Source organism: Saccoglossus kowalevskii, chromosome 5 (genome assembly GCF_978046115.1).
Source record: "Saccoglossus kowalevskii chromosome 5, keSacKowa6.1, whole genome shotgun sequence".
NCBI classification, from domain to species: Eukaryota; Metazoa; Hemichordata; class Enteropneusta; family Harrimaniidae; genus Saccoglossus; species Saccoglossus kowalevskii.
The window spans coordinates 42,295,240-42,302,529 of NC_140645.1; the positions used below are offsets into that span (position 1 = coordinate 42,295,240).

Consider the following 7,290-nt stretch of genomic DNA (forward strand, 5'->3'; position numbering starts at 1 on the left):
ATGTTTACAACACAAAATATAAAAATGTCTTTAATAATTTGAAAATTATTTTCTTGATTACGCTTACAAATAACGTTGAAATTAATAATTACTGTATGCATGATGGACTAAAATATAACAAAAATAAACTATTATCATTATTCTCGGGATTAGATGAAGTAAAATAATTATCCTAATATATGAGCCAAAACAAGTGAAGTTGTCTTTTATCCGTGAATGAGGTGTGTGATATCACTGATTATTAAAATTACAACAACTGAAATGCTGAGCATTCTTGGGAAATTGTTGACCCCCGTTGCAAGAAAAATGTCCCCCGTCCCTCTTCGGGGGACTTGATATGAGTATACATTTAGGTATGCCCTGTGAGCATTCCGTAAAGTCAAACATAACTCTACTTCACTTTAAAATTGTCACTTGACTTTGTCACCCATTTAATCTGTATGATAGTATCACCCAGCGTAGAAATTAACAATACCATCTGGGACCTGCTACTCCCCCGAAAAGGATAGGGTTTGAGGTTACTTTCGTAGAATATTCACATAATATTTCATGAGGAAACTTTTCACCAACTGTACTCTTGGGATTACTAGATCATGGGTTATATACCGATTTCAGTCTGTACTGCCCTTCCGCCCATAACATTACAACTAGTACTACATTTACTCTGGGAATGGTTTCCAGTCATATCGCCAAGCTGTTATCACCTGTAATTAAATAAGTTAGTAGCCATACATGTTTGTAAGATGTCAGGTATATACTTTCTGTATATATGTTTATACTTTCATCCGGGATATTCAATCTCGCTTGACAGATATCACATGATTTTGTTTGCTCCTATGCGACGCAAACACACCAGATCATTCGAATTGCACTCAGCTAAGTCAATCAAATAGTCGTACATCGTCAGCTCGCATAGTTTCGAATCCGTTCATCCCTTTTCTCTACGAACCCGTGCGGTTAGTCTATCCATAAGCGTGCATGTTGGAAGTCATACCTGACTGGACGCGATAGAAAGTCGTCGACCAATACGATTCGTTATTACAAATATTAACATTTCAAATATGGCGATTTTGTAAACAGATCACAAACAGCGACGGGTGTATTTATTCATTCTGATGTTTTCAGGCTATTCTTTCATCATTCTCGAGAGTGTAGTTTGAGGAAATTTTCAACGTCACGGTGGATTTATGACATCTAATTACGTCTGTCATTACAAAATACGTGCTTCACAGAAATGCAAACGAGAGGAAAGCAGAGTCCGTGCTCAATCTGATTAAAATAAGATCCTGGTTGGCTTATTTTTTTTTTTATTTTTTTTTATATAATTACTATAATTATTATTTATTTTAATTATTTACTATAATTATTATTATTATTTATTTTAATTATTTTTTAACGTTACAATTATTTTGCTGCAAGAATGGTTTTGTTCGTGAAAGCCACCTGGATCTGAACAACCCGCATAGGAACTCTCGTTCCAGTCTCACAATTCACGAGAAAAACAGCAGCCAATCAAATTCGTTGTAACATGTGCAAGATTACGCGAGTGTTTTTGTTATGGTCGCCATTTAGTTTTTCGCCAGCATGAAGATTTCGGAGTTGTTATTGGCAAGTATATTGTGTATTTATAGATTCGTTTCTTGGTAAAAAAACAAAAACAAAAAACGACAGACAACTTTAGTCAACTGACAGTGTATGTATGTATGTATGCAATTTTGTTTGTATTCATTCGTAATGATGGATATCAATCAATCACTTTTTGTTATTTTGCGTCGGAGGTTAGCTGCAGTTCTGTAGCTCGCTTTGTTTCGCTGTCTGGTATTTCGTTCATCGTTGTGTTAACGCGAAATCAGAGAGCTGCAGTTCTATCCTATGCGAGTTGCTCTATTTTAACAGCAGTTTTTTTTTCATTATTTTTGCCTCGAGTTTCTACTGTCGATGGGTTCCGAAACTTTTTCATCAATTATTTTGAGGACGATGGTCCGAAATTGGTTGATCTCACAAAGAAAACCGCGGAAAATAGGAAAACTACAGCGAAATCCCCGTGTTTGCCGCTATAATTGAATAATTTATCGTGAAATAACGTGAATAGGAGCTGTAAATACAAGTGAACTAATTATTAATTTTGTTTCTTTTAGTTTCAGATTGTTTCTGTTTGTTAGCTACTATGTCGTATGTAGTTTTGGTTTTAAAAAAGAGTTTTTGAATAAAGCTGGAAATCTTGCCAGTGGATACACCAGAAAAAAAGATTCTCCGGAATACAGATGAAATTATTGGATTGAAAAATGGTTGGCTGTGCTCAGCAGAGCTGATATGATTGTTTTTAGTCTGTTAGAATCATTTTTTGGTCAAAAAATAAAATGCAGTTGTATTGTCAACAAGGATCACCCCCTAGGTACATGGTTTTATAGTTCTAAATGTGTGTAGGGAACAAAATATAAAACTGTTTTCACAGCAATTAAGACACATTGGCAATTGTTAATAATTTATTAAAAATAATATAACTGATGTCTCTGTACATGTATTCCCACCATGGGGACAGATCCAATAAAGGAAATTTTGTACTACAAGTAATAATTCATATGCAAGATAGAGCTTTTAACAATTTCTGTAGTCAATCACAAATAACATGGCTGACTCATACTGAGGAAAAATGGGTAAAAAAAAAAAAGGTTCTACAAATTTAATTACCGGTAGTTATTTATTATTGAAGTTTTTCAAAATCTACTTGGCATCGTATCAACATTGGATTAAAAATATCCCCAAAATAAGAATTTTCACATATTCAGGAATATTTGTTTGAATCTGTTGGATAACAAATACAGATCCTCATGTCACACTTGTAAATTATGACAATGTGATCAATTCTCGTTCACCACTGAATAACATTATGAAAATGCTTATTCTTCAAATGTTTTTAATCCATTGACAATAAAATACAAATACAATGCCAGTCTGATTATACCAACTTCACACTGCTATTATCAATGGCACATTCAGTCCTCTGTACCAGTGCTTGAGCTATTCTCAGTTATTGCAACAGACTCTATACTGTCACTGCTAACACTATCACTATCTGCACAGTAATGAATAAGATGTCTTTCAATATACCGGTAACTACTCTCATCTTTGCCATGTCCACATGAACACTTAGTTACACAAATATCACAACAACTGTGATATAATACTTTGTTTTTCAATTTATTTATTTCCAAACTTGAAGCAAAATCTTCATAAAGTTTCACCCGTCTGCATACATTTGTGTTTCTTAAGTATGATACAAAATAACGGAATGAGATGGTTTGTCATCTCTCCCAAATTCCTGTACATACAACTCTATATCAAATAAAGGACCATAGTGAATAACATGATGAAAATTTTTCATATCAATTAATACCCATTCTAAGAGCTGTTGTACAAAAAATAATATGCAACTCTGTATGTGACACTTTCGTCATTTCTTTTAAGTGAGACTATTATACTACAGAATCAGTTTCGCTGTGGTACATCCCAATGTAAGAAATTGAGGCAGGATATTCTTCAAAGTAATCATATAATCTAGATGTATAATCAAGTGATGAACAGTAGACAAGTGTACGTGGAAACTGGTCAGTTTCCTTTCTCAACTTATCAACCATCCAGTAAAAAGTTGAGGGGATATCACATACAATTTTCAAAACACCATGTATAACATTAGCCTTATTGGGACACACATTTATATTATTACAGTCTGAAATGGAGACTGTCCTTGATCTGTGACTTTAACCAATTTGGATGCTGTTGCGTTCAATGCACATCAGGAAAATAGGATCATAGTTCTCCTAAATAGAAAAAATACTCTCTAAATGCACATTCCTGCTCTTTGCGCCTGCCTTTGTTACTTTGAGCAATAGTCTGCTTTCCCCTGTAAAGAGCAAAAATGAAGATACTCAACATGTGTAACTTAATTTAATATAGATACCGGTAATTCATTTTTCCTCTGTCTTAGGGGCTTGAGGATTTGAAACTTGGAAGGAGTGTGAACAAATTTTTGTAAAGCATTATTTAACTAATTTGTACCATGGCTGTCACAAATTGGGCAGTTTCGGCAAATCGAATAGTTATACGTGTAGTTTAAGTAGAGAGTAATCACCTGCGCATGAAGATGGCCATAGCGCATCATTGTTCACAAATAAGCATCTACTCATAAGCCTACACATTTTTAAAGTGTTGTTTATCATCACATGAGACTCAATTCCTGCATGTGCACAGGTGACAATCCTCCCGCTTTAATTTGTAGCAAATTTGATGATGCCTATGCTTTGATCTCATATTCGATGGTTATGGCTTTAAACAACAAATTCTAAAACGCTGTGGTACAATGTGTTGTTAATAAGTGATATACTTACCACTTTGGAACTGTATGAACTTCATCAACCACTAATAAAATGATCTTGTTACCATATTTTGTGTATTCTTTAAGCCTTTGGCGACCAAAAATATATTTTGGCAGGTCAGCATCGAGATTTAATTTTGTTATTGTTGCTGCTGACAAACCACAATTTCTGATGAAAAATATCTAAAGAAAAAAAGGAGCACATTAACATTAATTTGTACATGTAATTAATCAAGTTTGTATCAATCAATTGAATTATTTTTTTTAGAGGGGAAGTAAAGTAGAATTCTACTAAAATCATTTTATTAGGTACATACCTGGTCTTTTATCAGGGACACCAAAGGTGATACAATTATGATTGCTCCATCAGTTGGTGATTATAACATTGAAAACATTTCCCATATCCAGTTGGCAGAATTGCAAGTACATCATTTTTACCTAATAGATACTTTATAGCCAATTTTTGTTCTTCTTTTAACTGACATCGAACTTCCCAAAGACCTTAAAATTAAATAGTAAAAAAATAACATAGGTCACAGTCATGTATAAGTAGTACCACTCGAGCAGTGTATTACCAGGTTTTTAATAAGACAATAACACGAATCGAGATAACTCTAACTACTATAGAACAGATGAGCATTGGTCAGATGCATTTGTATGGGGCTTAACTTTTTAATCAAATAAACTGATGTGACTATAGCATGAGGGGATGTTTATTATTTTATCAAATAATGCTAGATACCAGGTAGTGCGAGATGTACACATAGTCCCTCTATCCCTGGTCTGGAAATGAGGATAGAGGGATTGTGACAGGGAGTAGTATTAGTGAGATCCTAGTTTATTTTCTTTTTTTCTTGGTTAAAGATTGACAGTACTGGTAAACACTAGCCATTGTTAGATGCAGTAATACAAAATACTAGTAATTTGCGACTTGTGTTTATTGAATAAAAAAGAAGAAAAAACATTAAAAACTGGGCGGACCTTTAGTTTTTGACTTGTAATTTAGGGTAGATAATCAAATTTACCTAATTTTTCCCTTTTAAATATCTATGAAAATACCCTTTTTGTTATAGGTATGCTAATGTTGTATTTGTTCAAGTAAGCTCTTGTAAGGGTTGAACTGGCTGGACAACAGGAAGTGCTCTGCCTGCCAAGCTTCAAATAGTGACATAACATCAGTACTGTCTATCTATAAATAATCTCCACAATTGCGACAAAACATATGCAAGTTATTGCAGCTTCCTGCTGAATACGCAAAGTCCACAAAAAAACTACGAAACGTTCACACAACACTGTCGACGCCAACACCGCCATTTGACCTTTTGACCGTTTGACGAAAAATCAAAATAATGACAAATATTGCAATAAATTTTCTCACTAGTATTCATATACATAGATATCGTAGACCAAAGTAGAAGTTACTAAAGATGCTGTGACTCAGGCGAAAATTGGCCGACTTGAATGACATTACGAAATGACATTACGAAAACACATAAAACAGATAAATGCGAGTGCGTTCTGAAATCTTCGGGTAACGTGTGCCAAGGCACGCATCCTACGGGCGTACTACTAGTTTCAAGTCTGAGAAGCTAAATAACCAGTCGGCCATCGAACGCAAAGTTACGCTGCAGGATAACAGCTACAAACAAGACAATATGCGAAGTATGCAAGGAGACAACGATTGTTTGTCAGTAACAATTACGAAATTCATCGAAACACGCATAAACATACCTCGAACTTCACCTCTGCAGCAGTACATATGTGGTCAGCCATTTTTTCATCTGGAGTTCTACGCTTGCGCAAAACATAAGTTTAACCGCTTTGTAAGACGCTATGTGATTGGCTGAGTAAATTGCCTGGTTCTGGAACGAGAGTTCCTATGCGGGTTGTTCAGATCCCAGTGGCTTTCACGAACAAAACCATTCTTGCAGCAAAATAATTGTAACGTCAAAAATAATTTAAATAAATAATAATTATAGTAAATAATTAAAATAAATAATAATTATAGTAATTATATAAAAAAAAATAAAAAAAAAATTGAGCCAACCAGGATCTTATTTTAATCAGATTGAGGTAATTGTATGTTTGCCGATATTCACTTAGCGTAGTGATATTCTTGTAATGAGAGGATGGCACTGTGACAAATAAAATGTATACATTTTCAATTTTGATTTGTTTCAATGATTTGTTTGTAATTGTATCGGTTGTTTCTGACCGAGGCGATTATTTCCCCCGTTCTTGGCCGGAGCCTCGTCTCAAAACGTTTTATATTTTGTTATGACGGGCACCACTGTACCGCCATTTATTTATGTATGAGCTTTGTGTGAGCTTTTGTGGAACACCGATGACAACAACAAACGTCGAGAAAACTGCACAAACTCAACATTGAGGTAACAACTAAATCTGCATCAGATGCATTTGGGGTATAATTGTTACATTGTACTGTTTGGGGGAGTCTCAACAACTAGCGCAAAATACAGTTTTCTGAGGGTTTTCGACTGTTGCCAGGCGCTCTTCACCGGCGCGCATTCTCAATTACTAGTTGGCAAGAGTCAGTTGATTGCATCGAATGAGGGGGGGGGGGGGGTAAATTGCCGTTGTTTGCAGTTACTGTCATTAAATATAATATGTAATTCATCAAATAAAAAACGTACTATATGCATATATACATACTATATACCAAGTGCGACATACATGCATACCCAGGTTAGTTAAAACATGCAAACAAATGACGTAACAGTACATCGGCGTTTACTAGGGATAGATAAAATGGCAGGGAGACATCGCGTGATATTGAAATCGACAACTGGTTTATTGATGGGACTTGAATGACTTGTTTGTTATTTGTTCATGGTATTATAAAGCTGGAAATTTTCCTATTACGGCATTGCCTGCTACATGAAAATCATGAAAGT

The 7,290-nt window shown here is 34.8% G+C and overlaps 1 long non-coding RNA gene across 1 annotated transcript; it reads right to left on the reverse strand.

The window, feature by feature from the left end:
• Positions 1-4,412: 4,412 nt before the first annotated feature.
• LOC146746150 (uncharacterized) lies at positions 4,413-6,181 on the reverse strand. Its single transcript, XR_014929591.1, has 3 exons — positions 6,107-6,181; positions 4,693-4,876; positions 4,413-4,558 (listed from the first exon to the last, which is right to left on the reverse strand). It is a non-coding gene; the product is annotated as an uncharacterized LOC146746150 (long non-coding RNA).
• Positions 6,182-7,290: the final 1,109 nt, after the last annotated feature.